We start from the raw sequence: 13,624 nt of genomic DNA, 5'->3' as shown, positions 1-13,624 counted from the left end.
TTAGAGTTCAGTTTTTCAGGAATGGCAGCAAGTATTTGAAGGTTTGTCAGCTAGTTCTGCATATTAAGATAGAATCAAGACCCAAAAATCATGACAAGCTTTTTAGCTGGTCTATGTTCTCTATTCGGTGGGATGCAAACTCAAGAGTCTGTCACAGTTGAAGCCCTAAGACTGAGATTTTCGACTTGGGAGGTGGTAGTAAATCTATTTCTATGAGGGTGGGAAAGCCCTCCCCCAGAAATCACCTCTCTTTCCGGAGCCTGCTTCCGGAAGTACTGCTGTTTGTAGCGGGCATCATGGCTTCAAGGTTATTTTGTGGTGTTGGAGCGCTGGCCACGCAGGCTCAGGGCCCGCGGTCCCAGTGGAGTCACCGTGGTGCTCTCCATGGCCTCTGGAGGTAGTGTTCCTACTGATGATGACCAGGCGACTGGGCTGGAGAGAGGGAGGTCATGATGGTTGCACGGAAAGGACTGGACCCATACAATGTACTAGCCCCAAAGGCAGCTGCAGGCACAAAGGAAGACCCTAATTTAGTTCCATCCATCACCAACAAGCGAATAGTGGGCTGCATCTGTGAAGAGGATGATAGTACCGTCATCTGGTTCCGGCTGGCTGCACAAAGGCGAGGCCCAGCGATGCCCCAGTTGTGGAACCCATTGCAAGCTGGTGCCCCACCAGTTGGTCCCAGTTGCACTAACTTACTGAAAATGTGCTGTGAAGTTTCTTCTTTCTAATAAAGACTACCCATTGCATTGGCTCCTTCTCCCATAAAATGTATGAAATTGCTAGTAACGAGTCACAGGAAATTATAAAATAGTTCAAGGTATTAACGAAGTTATGGAAATTGTCTAAAGACCTTGAAATCTTGGGTGCTCTTCTTTCCTTAAATTACCAGCGTACCCCAGTGTGGAAAGGCGGTGTACACTCCCTGTCATTTTATTCACAGAATGTACGCTTTGTGCTGGCAAATTTGAGGATATTTACATATTTCACTATTCAACACTTAACTAAGGTCAAAATGCATCTGTTTGCCCAGCAACTGTTCCCCGTGAATAAGATAAGCAGTGGACAAAAACTGGCTAAATTGTCATTTAATTGGTTAACTCAACGTTAATTAAACAAGAAAAGACCAGTTTATGTCGTGTGGATTTTCAGAGATAAATAGAATCAAAAGCCACAAAGAACGTGTTTCCCGTGGTTGGACCATGCATCTACCAGGAGCAGATGCGTGCTCTGTTCCTCAGAGCTCTTGTGTAGCAGGAAAGAGAGAAATGCCTGCCAGCAGACAGACCTGGCAGCAATAACTCTCTCACTTTGTCTGCCATCAATCTGGTCCACCAGTGGCCTCTGAGGGAGGCATTTTGCCAAGAATTTTTCCCCTTCTTAATGGTTGTGTCCCTGACACCTGGATCTGTCACTGCCTCTTCTTTGCCTTTAGGGATAAAACTAATCAGGTTCATACTTAGAAAGCAATACTTGGCTTTTCTTCCAGAAAACCGTGTATGGATGCTTGAAAGGTCACTGACTTCTTTGAAAATTACACAAAAGATTTGATGGCTTCGTGTCATCGTGCGACAAAATTTCAACGCAGACAGCACACTAGGGACAAAGAGCGAATGGATTACTAGTGGAATGAAAAGTCAGTGTTCAGATCTCATAATCCTAGGTTTTATTCACACTTTTCTCTTCTCAGAGCTTGTGTGAAATCATGACCTTCACAGATTCACCTGTCCCACCATGCATAAATTCACATTCTATGTTCGCCCTGGAATCTTGTGCACTCCCTATGTGGACAATGTTGTTCTGAGTTGTCATTTGTATGTTATTATTTCATGATGGTTTTTATACTTCAATAAACCATTCTGAGTCACTAATCCACTTTTGTGAAATGGAGCTAAAATGCAACATGTGGGTAAAAATAAAAAGGCATGTTTTATTAAGCAAGAGGTACTGTGTCAATGATTGGGAAGCACATAAGCCAGAGGGTAGTAGATCCTATTTACTGGATGGTGCTCCCTCCGAAATGATCAACACAGTTTGTAGCTTATGTGCAACCTCTAAACCCGTAATATTTTTGGTACTTTATTAGCATTTCTATGAAATTCCTAGTTTATCTTACATTTAAAATTTATGACATGTTTATGAACAAAATTGGTTTATAGCTTTTCCTTTGCAGGTGCCCACGGGCTGCTTGATAGACTGCTGGGGATGGCCTGTGCTCTGTGAGCCACACGGCTCTGTGGTTTCTGCCTTTTCCATCCCAGAGATTATATCAGTATCTGCCTATATTTTTAAAATATTTTTTCATAGTTGCATTTTTTACATTTAATTCTTCTTTCTTGGACTTTATTTTGGCATATGAATAGATATGAGGATGCCCCTGACCCCCCAAAATGTTACCTTATTATTTTAGTGTTATTGATTAAATACTTTTAATTTTCTCCACTTATTTCAAATGCCACACTTATCATATAGACTTTCTTAAATATCTTAGGCACAATCTCATGGGCTCCATTCATAACAGCCCTGCATGTGGATCTTTCTTTACTTTCTGTTGTGTTCATTGAGCATTTACCATACAGCCTATGGAAGCTTAATATGTTTTGATATTTGGTAGTGCAGGATCCACCTAACTTCTCTCTTATTTTAAAAATTGTATTGGCAAATTTTATTCTTCCCCAAGGGAATGTATGCATGACTTAGTGGTTTTTTTGTTTATTTGTTTGTTTTTGGTTTTGGTTTTTATTTGCAAGGCTTTGGAATTTGTGGAGAACACTCTATAGATATAAGATATTTTTATTCTTGTAGTCTTTTTTATTTTATTTATTTATTAATTTTTAAATTTTTTATTGTTATGTTAATCACCATACATTACACCATTAGTTTTTGATGTAGTGTTCCATGATTCATTGTTTGTGCATAACACCCAGTGCTCCACGCAGAACGTGCCCTCTTTAATACCCATCACCAGGCTAACCCATCCCCCCACCCCCCTCCCCTCTAGAACCCTCAGTGTGTTTTTCAGAGTCCATCGTCTCTCATGGTTTGTCTTCTAGTCTTTTTTAAAAAGATTTTATTTATTTATTTAACAGAGAGAGAGTGAGAGAGCACAAGCAGGCGGGGCAGCTGAGGGAGAGGGAGAAGCAAACTCCCCGCCGAGCAGGGAGCCCGACGCGGGACTCAATCCCAGAACCCTGGGATCATGACCTGAGCCGAAGGCAGACGCCTAACTGACTGAGCCACCCAGGCGCCCCTCCTGTGGTCTTATCATTACTATTCACAGGCATTCTATTAAATGAAATAAAAAGCATTATCTCATTTTTGACATCTCAGGTGCTGTCTGATAGTGCTACCAATAGAAAACATTTTATAAGAACCCCTTCATACTGAGACTGTATTTTCCTAGTCTGGGATGCTGAGCATAATGGACTCATGGGGATATCACCAATCATTGTAATAGGCCAATATTTTCTCCCCAGTGGACTGTGGAAATACTGCCACAATATGCAAATTAAAGCAATTATGATTCAGACTACATTTCTGGGATGCTAAAACTGCCAATCGGCAGGTAAAAATTCAGTCAGCCAATGAGTTTCTTTATCTCTGTAATTCTAAGCAATTTTTCACATCCTCTCCCCCCTTGCCCCAGCTAAATTAATGAATCAGCAAATTCAGTTTGGGCACAACTTCCAAGTAGCCCCTTATTAAAATCACACATCTAAAATAACCTGTGGGTCTTCCTAAGCATTTGCACACTCTATGCTAGAGGGTCAGAACAATGGCTTCTGGATCCAGATGGTTCATGAAGCATCTCGTGACTAAGTGATCTGAAGCAAAGGACCCATTGGTGGCTTTGTATTGTTAGTAGTTAAATATGATTTGGCTTCTGTAATCAGAATTCGTAAAACGAAAACAGAGCGGGTACTATGGTTCATACTTGTTGTGCCAAGTTAGGTTTCTCTGTGGACTTCAAGAGGTTTTTTTAATGTTGTTTTATTATATTTGTAATTAGCCCTTGTGAAGAAAGACTCTTTTAGATTCTGCCAGTGATGCATTGCAGATTTCATTATAACAAATATCCATGACCCCTGGTGCCTAACTGTAAACAATGATAGTTACTAGCCTCATTAGGAGACTAGCAGATGGCTTATAAAGTCCTCACTGGAGTTTAAATCCATTGGTGGCTTGCAGTGCACAAATGTTTATCTTTAAGCAGTATAAAATATGTCAGAAGGGGTCTGTATTCTGTTTTCATTAGTATTAATGTATACTGATCCTAGCAAGAAAAATTTCTTTGATTACATTTTTTTTTTTTGTTTGCTTGCTTACTCTACATGAAGTGATTCTCAAAAAAATTTTTTTTCTGGTTTCTTACCTTTTAGAAGAACAAAAGTCTTGTCAACTTTTCACTTTTATCTTTTACTCATTTTACAAATCTTTATCACATTCCTACCATGAGGTGAGCAAAACATTAGCGATGCAATGATACACAAAATAGTAAATGCTCAATAAATACTGAAAGAAACTGAAGTTAGAAGTTAGATTTATGGGGCGCCTGGGTGGCTCAGTCATTAAGAGTCAGCCTTTGGCTCGGGTCATGATCCCAGGGTCCTGGGATCGAGCCCCGCATCGGGCTCCTGCTCGGTGGGAAGCCCGCTTCTCCCTCTCCCACTCCCCCTGCTTGTGTTCCCTCTCTCGCTGTGTCTCTCACTGTCAAATAAATAAATAAAATCTTTAAAAAAAGTTAGTTTTATTTTGGGGTGCCTGGGTGGCTCACTTCGTTGAGTGTCTCCCTTCAGCTCTCTGCTCAGCAGGGAACCCGGTTCTCCCTCTCCCTCTGTTGTTCCCCCTGCTTGTGCTCTCTCGCTTTCTCTCTCTCTGTGTCAAGTAAATAAATAAAATCTTTAAAAAAATGAAATTAGTTTTCTTTTATATAATGATGCTTTCCAGCTAAATAGTACTTCAACACTATTTCCTAGACATGGAACATATTATTTTTGTCTGTAAACATTTCTTTTAAACTACCAAAGGGCGCCTGGGTGGCTCAGTCGTTAAGCGTCTGCCTTCAGCTCAGGTCATGATCCCAGGGTCCTGGGATCGAGCCCCGCATCAGGCTCCCTGCTCAGCGGGAAGCCTGCTTCTCCTTCTCCCACTCCCCCTGCTTGTGTTCCCTCTCTCGCTGTCTCTCTCTCTGTTAAAAAATAAATAAAAAATCTTTAAAAAAAATAAAAATAAACTACCAAAAATGTTAGAAATCGGAGAAGGTGCTCCATGCTGAAGACTTTTCTTAGTCCAACACATATGGAATTCTCAGCGATAAGAGCTTCTTAGATAAAATAATAATAGTGGTGAACATTAATTAAGCACTTACTATGTGTCAGCACTTACCTGTGATAAGAACTTTAGTACCTCAGTTCTGTAAAGTATAATCAATCCATGGGGATGGTACTACTTTCCCATTTTACAGATAAGACTAAAGCTTAAAGATATTAATCAAGTTGCCCAAATTCTCCCAGTGGTGAGCCCAGTTTCAAATGGAGGCAATCTGACCCTAGACCCCCTACAAATTTTAATCAATATGCATTCATTCCAACAACTTTCACATCTAGACATCCATATGCCTACAGTAGTCCATTCCTGGCCATCATCTTCTGGGAGACTACATTTATTAGGACTTAACTGTTCAGACCTTGGAGCCTGCCTGCTTGGTTCAAATCTTGCATCTGCCATTTAAAGCTGTGAATTTGGGCAAGTTACTTGACCTCACTGTGCCTTGTTTTCCTCATTCAGAAATTGGAGATAATTATGGTACCCACTCCTAGTGTTGATGTGAGGATTCAGTGACAATATATGCAAAGAACTCAAGATAGTGTATGGCGCATAATAAAAGCTGTTATGATACAATTAGCTAACACCACTATTACCATTACTAGTGTTATTAAAGGATCAGTCACTCCTGTTTGAGCTCACTGTGGCCATATATTGTTGCCCAGTGTTGCAACTTCTGATTTTTAAAGAGAAGATGGAAATCAGGATTTTTTTTAAAAAAGTGAGGTCACCCTGTTTTAAAAATGTTAGCACCTAATGTAAATTTTCAATACTGCTGAGCAAGCCAAAGAAATTATGTCTGTGGGCCATAGTCAGCCCACCATAGCCGGGCTGTGATCTTTGATGGAGGAACAGTAGTGAAGACCCACAGAATGAAGGCCAGAGAATGCAGACACGGGGGTGGGGAGGGTCTGAGCCATTTGGAATAACCCAGCCACTAAGCAGGAATTTTGGGAGACTCGGTCACTCAGCGTATAGTTCTATGGGCTTACTCTGGTCTGACTGGCTTGATCCGCTCCACTGTGTTCCTAGCCGGTAAGACTTCTATTAGGTACCATATTCTTTACTTATCCTTCTTCTCTTAAAGGTGATCAATTTGAGTCAATTACTTAAAACCAAAGAAAAATGAATCAAAGGATGAAAGAAAGTTCTAAGATTTCCATTTCCAGATGCGGAACTCCTTAAATCATTCACAGAGAAGGTTTTGCTTGGAGTGAATAAACCAGTGTTCTAAATCTCCTTGGAAATCAAAGGAACATATGCTGATTTCCATTTCTATGATGGTTATCCCAGAGTGCCTAGGCTCTGTCACAATATACTGCCATCCACAGGACCCCGCTTAACTATTTTAAAAATCCGATCTGAATCGAATTTCGTTTATCTGCCAGGTATACTAGCACCTGAGTCCTTCACCACCTGGCTGTCAGCAGTCACAGCAGAAGTCACTCTGGCCTGAACCCTGGCCCCCGGAGCTGCTCCTACACCTGTTCCAGCAGCTTCCCAGGAATGCCTTCCAGCCGATACAAATATCCTGAGATAGATGCGTGGTCTGAAAAACTCAGTCATGCTTAATGACTATTCATGTTGACTTGAAGAATGCATAAATAAAGGGATTCATAGGATTAGGTAAAGAACACTGTGTGGTCAGAGATGTCATGAAAGGAACCAGAGTGACCTGTATGTGCCAACCACACCTTTCCTCCATGGTACGGTGTCCAGGAGGGCTGAAAACACCACTCAACAGGGACAAACCATACACAATGGGCGCCAGTCTCTCTCTTCTCCGTTGAAGAATATCACGCCCAGCATTGCGTTTTTATGTGAAATAACTTGTTCTTTTCATTCGTTAATTGATTTGTTAATTTGTTTAATGTTTTCATTTGTTAGTTGACTTGTTAATTTCCTACCATGTTCCAGGTGGGGTGGGGCGGTGGCGTTGAGAATTTAACAGTGAGCAAGATACAGTCCCCAGAAGGAGAGGCAGACAAGTGAACACACGATGCAGTGGGATGAGAGCTAAGAGAAGGGGAAATCAGGGGAAGCTTCACAGAGGAAGAGGCATCCATCTCCTTTATCTTGCTGTGAATTGTGTAGACTGATGAATCACAGACCTGTAGCCCTGAAACAAATAATACATTATATGTTAATAAAAAAATAAAAATAAATTAAAAAAATAAAAATGAACAAAAGGAAGAGAGAATAAATCTTAAAAAAGGAAAAGAAAACAAGAAAAAAGAAAAAAGAAAAGAAAGGAAAAGAAAAGAAATCAGTATCTTCAAATGCAGCTAGCTCGGTCGGTGCGATGAGAAGGCTGAATGGCCAGCCCTGAGGTCTGCTGCCGTTGGGAGTCACAACTCGAAGGAGGGATTCCCGGGGAGGCATGATAGTGGCGCAGCCTCCTCCAGGCCCTCCACCTCCCCGGGACAGGTCCTCCCTCCGCAGCGCCGTGCTGCGGCCCGGTGGGTCCCGCGTGCACCGGGGAGGGCACCGCACTCGCTTTCTCCCGACCCCTTCTCCGCGTCCATCGGTCTCCCTTCGCTTTGCTCTCATGGCTGGCTCTTGCCCTGGACTCTCTTCTCTTTCCCCCTTTGCTTCCCTTTCCATCGGGGCACACACTTTACTTCCCCGGATGGAGCATTTCCTTCCATTTCAGGGCCTGGGGGTGGGAAAGGGGTTTGCGGGACCCCGGGGTGCCGCGGCGGCTGCACTTAGCTGCTCACACTCTGCCATCTTCAGGAGAGGGGCGGCCTTGCAAGGGGATGCAACCGGGGTCTCTCGCCCGCAGGAGGGTGAGAAAACAAGCCGCGTGTCAAGAACTGAGCCCCGCCGCGGGGCAAAGGACTCGCTTGGAAGAGGAAAGCCCTGTCTCTTCGGCATCTGTCCCGGCTTGTCTCGGTTCTGGAAGGGTCAGAAACGGCAAGCGCATCCAGGCAGCCGAACGTCAAGCAATCAACGCCGTTCAGAGGGGAAAGGCTCAATGTGTATGTCAGACTCAACACGAGGGTGCTGACTAGCCCTTGGAGAAATGAGTGGCTAGTTTGGACTAAGCCTCTTCTTAAAAGAGGGATGCCCCCTGGCTGGGATTTGGAGGAAGACCACCCGTTCACTTGAAGGTAGAGCGTTCTGGCTTGCCAGCAAAATGCTGTGAGTGGGTGAGGATGGGGGAGCGGGGGGCCAAGTGCTCGGGAGCTAAGGACTTGAGTTGGAGTGAAAACAAGAATAAAAGACTTTGTATTCAATTTCCATTCCCTTGAAACACACTGCCCTGTGGGAGCCAGCCGTAATGAATGACATTGCCAAGCACCAGGACTATGGAGATACACTAATATTGATGCGCACTCTTTCATTTTTACTGCACTTTTCAAGGATGCTAAAAAACATTAGAAGTTCATAAAAGAAAATAACTTGGCTTAATCATGACTGATCTCATACCTGAAAATGGTCCATGGTATCACAGGCTTACCAGTCATCTGCGCAAATTGGGACAGTCCCATTTTTCACTATCTGACTTCCCAGATGTCTGTACGGTCCAGATAAACCCTTGGGTTTGGGTATTGGCTTTTACCAGAAGCGACACAGTCTTGGGAGACTAAATCCGATCTGCTTCCAGAAATCCTCTGAGGAAGGAAAGGGACAGTGGTAAATAAGATGCTGAATTTGTCAGCTGATGAGTATTTATTATATCAAGCAATACCGACTGATCTCTCAAGCTTAAAATTTCTCACACTGTGGCTTATGTAGAGGGGACTACACAGTAGTTGAACTCATAGCTCCCACTGCTCAAGCCAACTGTGCCAAAGTTTTGCTGCTCAAAAGTAGGCAGGGTGCAAATCTCTCTATGCATACACATTCGAGAAGGAAGTAGGTTTCTAGTCCTTTATATTTTATTTTTTAAAAGATTTTATTTATTTATTTATTTATTTATTTGAGAGAGAGAGCTTAAGTGGGAGAGAGGCAGAGGGAGAAGCAGTTTCCCCACTGAGCAGGGAACCCAATGTGGGACTCGATCCCAGGACCCTGGGATCATGACCTGAGCCGAAGGCAGGCACTTAACCAACTGAGCCACCCAGGTGCCCCAGTTTCTAGTCCTGTATAAATAATTCTAGTTAGCCTCCCTCCCCGCAAAAAAAAATCAACAGGAAGCATAATGAGGAGGAAGCCATCACCTGACGAGGCTGAAAGGTTGGTTTGATGCAATCTACCTGTGTGTGGCAGGTCGCGTTTGCTCATCAAACACTCCCCGTGATCCCCTGCACACTCAGCCCCCAAGTCCTTAGGTGGTGACCAGTTCTGGGCAGAAGTGAAGTGGATGAGTGTCCCTTCTGGACAAGGGCTTCAAGAGTGAATGGGAGTTTTTTACTCTTTACCTCAGTGTTCCTGGAAGCCTCACGTGGCCTGAGGGAAGACAGCAATTTCTAGCGGCCTGACTCAGTGATAAGGAGGACACCATTCTGGAGAGTCACCAGGCCCGTAGTGGTCTTCATGTGAGCTAGAAATGAGCCTTAATTAAACCCCAAGTCACCAAGATTTCAGGATTTATTTGTTACCTCAGCGTATCCTCACCTATACAAACTGTAGCCTAAAGCAAAAACAAAACCACAAACCAGTAAGTATTTGTTGTGCACCCCTATGACATGCAGCGGGACATAATAGTGAATTCTCTCCCTGGGGAGTGTTTTCTCCTTGGGAAACTCTGACTCACCAGTCACTGTTCCCAGAGATGCCCATAATCCGACAGCTGGTGATCATCCAACCCATCCACCTCAGGAAGATTTGTCACTCACCACACACTCTTGTGGAGCAAACATTGGCTCTGGTGCCAGAAACCCAAATTAGCTTTTGATATTTCACGTCATTTAATTGTATCTATTTAGTTATTTAAAACAACTGTGACTTTCTTAGTTTCAAGCATCCATTAAAGCACATTTTGTACTTGCTGGCAGATTAGTATCTCTTGACACACATCATTTGAAGTCCTTCTAGATGTCTCATTGTCTTCCCAAATTAGGCTGTCATTAAGTGCTATTGCTGCCCTCATGAAACTTCCAAAGCACCCCCATCCTTGCTGTATCCCCACCAATGGGCTCAATTTAAAAACTCTGACTCCTAGGTGGATAGTATGGGGTGAGTGGGGCAGACCAGAGAAAGCCTGCCATCTTTGAAAATTTCATCTGAGAGGCTTGCTTGTCATAAAATTCTTGAGTGGTGTCTCCAATGGAGCCTGGCCTCAGAAAGAAGGAACTCTGTTTTGTTGGCCTTCTCACCGAGAAACCTTAAGTACAGGCTAGTGAAATTTGACTGGGGGAAGGAAAGTAGGGAGAAGCAAGAGATTAACATACTCCATTTCTCAAGTGCAAAGAAATTTCAGGGAGCTGTAAAGTGTATGTGTCTAACTTTTTATTTTCCCTTGATGTGTGATTATGTTTACTAGCTCTGAGTAGTTAACATTTCCACGTGAGCTGTGGCAGAAACACATTGTACGTTCATTTGCAGATTAGTTTTCAGTCTAGCGTATCTCCAGAAAAGAGAGTAAAATCTTACTAAAGGAACACAAAATAGTCCCCATACACCAGAATATGGCATTCTTGACAGAAGATGATATTTTTGATCGGAACTGAAGAGAAGAGGGTGCTCACTGCTATAACACACGTCTCGCCATTTAATTCTTCTTACAAACCTTGAAGGTGGTAATTATCCCCGTTTTATAGATGAGGACACTGAGCCTTGAGAGAATATGGGGATTTCCTAAATTCTGTCAGCTGGTCCCTCTAGGAAAGGGTGGAGCTGGTGGGCAGGTCCTAGCGGGCCACAGCATGATGCCCCACAGCACATTTTGTCTTCAGTCCTAGGAACAATTAAATAAAAAAGGCAAAAACCCAAAATCTCAAGATCAGGGCTCCACTCTCTGTGCCTTCTCTGCCTCGTGACAGGACACAATTGTTTTCTACCAACTTTTGTCTTTATCTTGAAGAAGGGAAAGGACTATTTAAGATTGTTAAATGAGAGATAAAGGAAGAGCTCTGTTAACGGTAGGAGGAAAACTATACATTTAGGTCACTCACTAGCACGCTTAAAAGAAAATGTCTCCAGGGACCATAAATAATTGGATTTCTTACAGGGGGCACACAATGCTTCAGATAACTTCTTTCCCCTTTATTGGGGTTTTTGATACCTGGTAGGAGGGAGTGGGGGAGAGACACTTCACAGTGGATGGAGGTAGATGAAAGCGAAAGATCTAGCTGTTACTTTTATTACCGTGCTGTATCGTTTACCTCAGCCAGGAGTCACTAACACACCAGGTCACCCCCGAGGTCGAGGGCAAGACGAGAAGTTTACATAGCCACGCAGGGAGTGAGCTGGCTGGGGGCACACATCAAAGTGTGACAACAAACATGAGAAGAAGATTTGTTCAGGTACAGAGATCAAGATGACAGTGCTTTCCTTGCGATATTCCACCACTTTGGTGGAAGGGATGCTTTACGCTTCAACATCAATTCTTCCCAAGCTTTTGAGCGGGAGCAAATGCAATTAAGCGTTTAGTGAGAGATCCTGTTTCTTTAGAAGTGAGCTCTTCCTCATAAGTTGTTGTTTCACTAACGTCTTCCTCTGCACCAACTTCAAATTTGAAACAGAAACCTCCCCCTTTTTCATTGTGATAAAACATACATAACACAAAGTTTATCATTTTGACCATTTTTAAAAGATATGGTTAAGTCCTTTCACGTTCTTGGGCAACCATTACCACCAATCCATCTCTAGAACGTTCTCATCTTCCTTCACTGATACCCGTACCCATTAAACAGAACTTCCCCTTCCTTTCATAATCCCATCACCCCCCGGCACCTGGTAACCACTATTCTACCTTCTGTCTCTATAAATTTGACAAATCTAGGTGCCATTCAGCACCTCTGATTCAGTGATGGGTTTGTTTGTTCAAAATGGTAGACATGGATATTTGTGTTTTGTTTCTGGTGTTGCTTCACTTTATATGATGAGTAGTAGTGTGACTTCAAGCAGTCTCAAATTTCTGCCATGATTAAGAAAACCAGCAAATTAATGTGTCGCAGCATTAGGGAGGTAATGGTATGAAAAATAATAAAATTCTTGCACAACCACTGTTAAGGGGGCATTTAATCGTGCTCTAAAATGTAAATACAACAAAGTATATAAGACACATATGTATGATTTAAAGACTAAAGTTCCAATGAATCCATCACCCAAATGAAAAAATTGAACATCTCTAGTACCTTGGAAGCCCCGTGTGCCCTTCCTCCAGCCCATGCTACTCTCCCCGGGAGTAATGGTTTGTAACCCCGGCTACACATTAGAATCACCTGATCCATTACACATTATACATCAGAATGGGGAGATATCATATCATATCATATCATATCATATCATATCATATCAGGTTTGATTCTAATATATATATATACATATATATATAGCAGGAAGCTAAGGGTAAAAACCCACTGTACTAAAGTGTTCTTAAACTTCAAATTTTAACCTAAAGATCTCTTAAAATGTAGCCTCTAAAGGGCTTGCACATCCTTTGTTAGATTTCTCCCTAGGTACTTAGTATTTTTGTTACTATTGTGAATGGTATCTTAACTGATTGTCACTAGTGTATGTTGGCTTTTGTAGATTGATATTATCCAGCAAACATGCTATATACTTTTATTAATTATGATGATTTATCTTCAGATTGCTTGGAGATAGGTAGATAGTTGTATCATGGCGCAAGTAATGACACTTTTATTTCTTTCTGATGAGTTCTTCTATATTTTCCTTTTTTTTTTTTTTTTTTTTTTTTTTGCTTTTCTTACTGCATGGCTAGGCCTTTAAAATAATCTTAAAGAGAAAAAGTGATGTTTTTGATCTTCCAGAGAATATTTCCAGCATCTCAGAATTACATATGATGTTTTCTTAGGATTTTTTTTTTTTGGAGGATGTCTTTTATAGAGGTCAAGAAAGTTGTTCTTTATTTTCAACATCCTGAATTTTTATTATGAGGGGACACTGAATGTCATCAAATGATTTTTCTGCATTATTTTAATTTTCTCCTTTGAAGATTTGTTATTATGGGTGAATTACATCAATTGGCCTTGAATTCTTAGGATCAGCCCAACAAGGATTTAATACATGGCTGCATTTGGTTTGCTTATGTTTTGTTCGAAATTTTTGTATTTCTGCAGGCTAGACCCATAGCCTCAATTTCTGTTCTTTGGAAGAAATGGAAATTATCTATTCCTTGACTATTTTGGTAGAACTGGAACTAGTCATTTGAGCCTGCTGT

The 13,624-nt window shown here is 42.1% G+C and overlaps 1 pseudogene; it reads left to right on the top strand.

Annotated features, from left to right (window-relative positions):
* Window positions 1-296: 296 nt before the first annotated feature.
* LOC112834472 (cytochrome c oxidase subunit 5B, mitochondrial pseudogene) lies at window positions 297-760 on the top strand (annotated as a pseudogene).
* The last annotated feature ends 12,864 nt before the right edge of the window (window positions 761-13,624 follow it).

The sequence above is a fragment of the Callorhinus ursinus genome, unplaced genomic scaffold (genome assembly GCF_003265705.2).
Source record: "Callorhinus ursinus isolate GAN/ISIS: 27379988/994484 unplaced genomic scaffold, GSC_fseal_2.0 scaffold17, whole genome shotgun sequence".
Lineage (NCBI taxonomy): Eukaryota > Metazoa > Chordata > Mammalia > Carnivora > Otariidae > Callorhinus > Callorhinus ursinus.
This window is presented reverse-complemented; position numbering and strand designations above follow the sequence as displayed.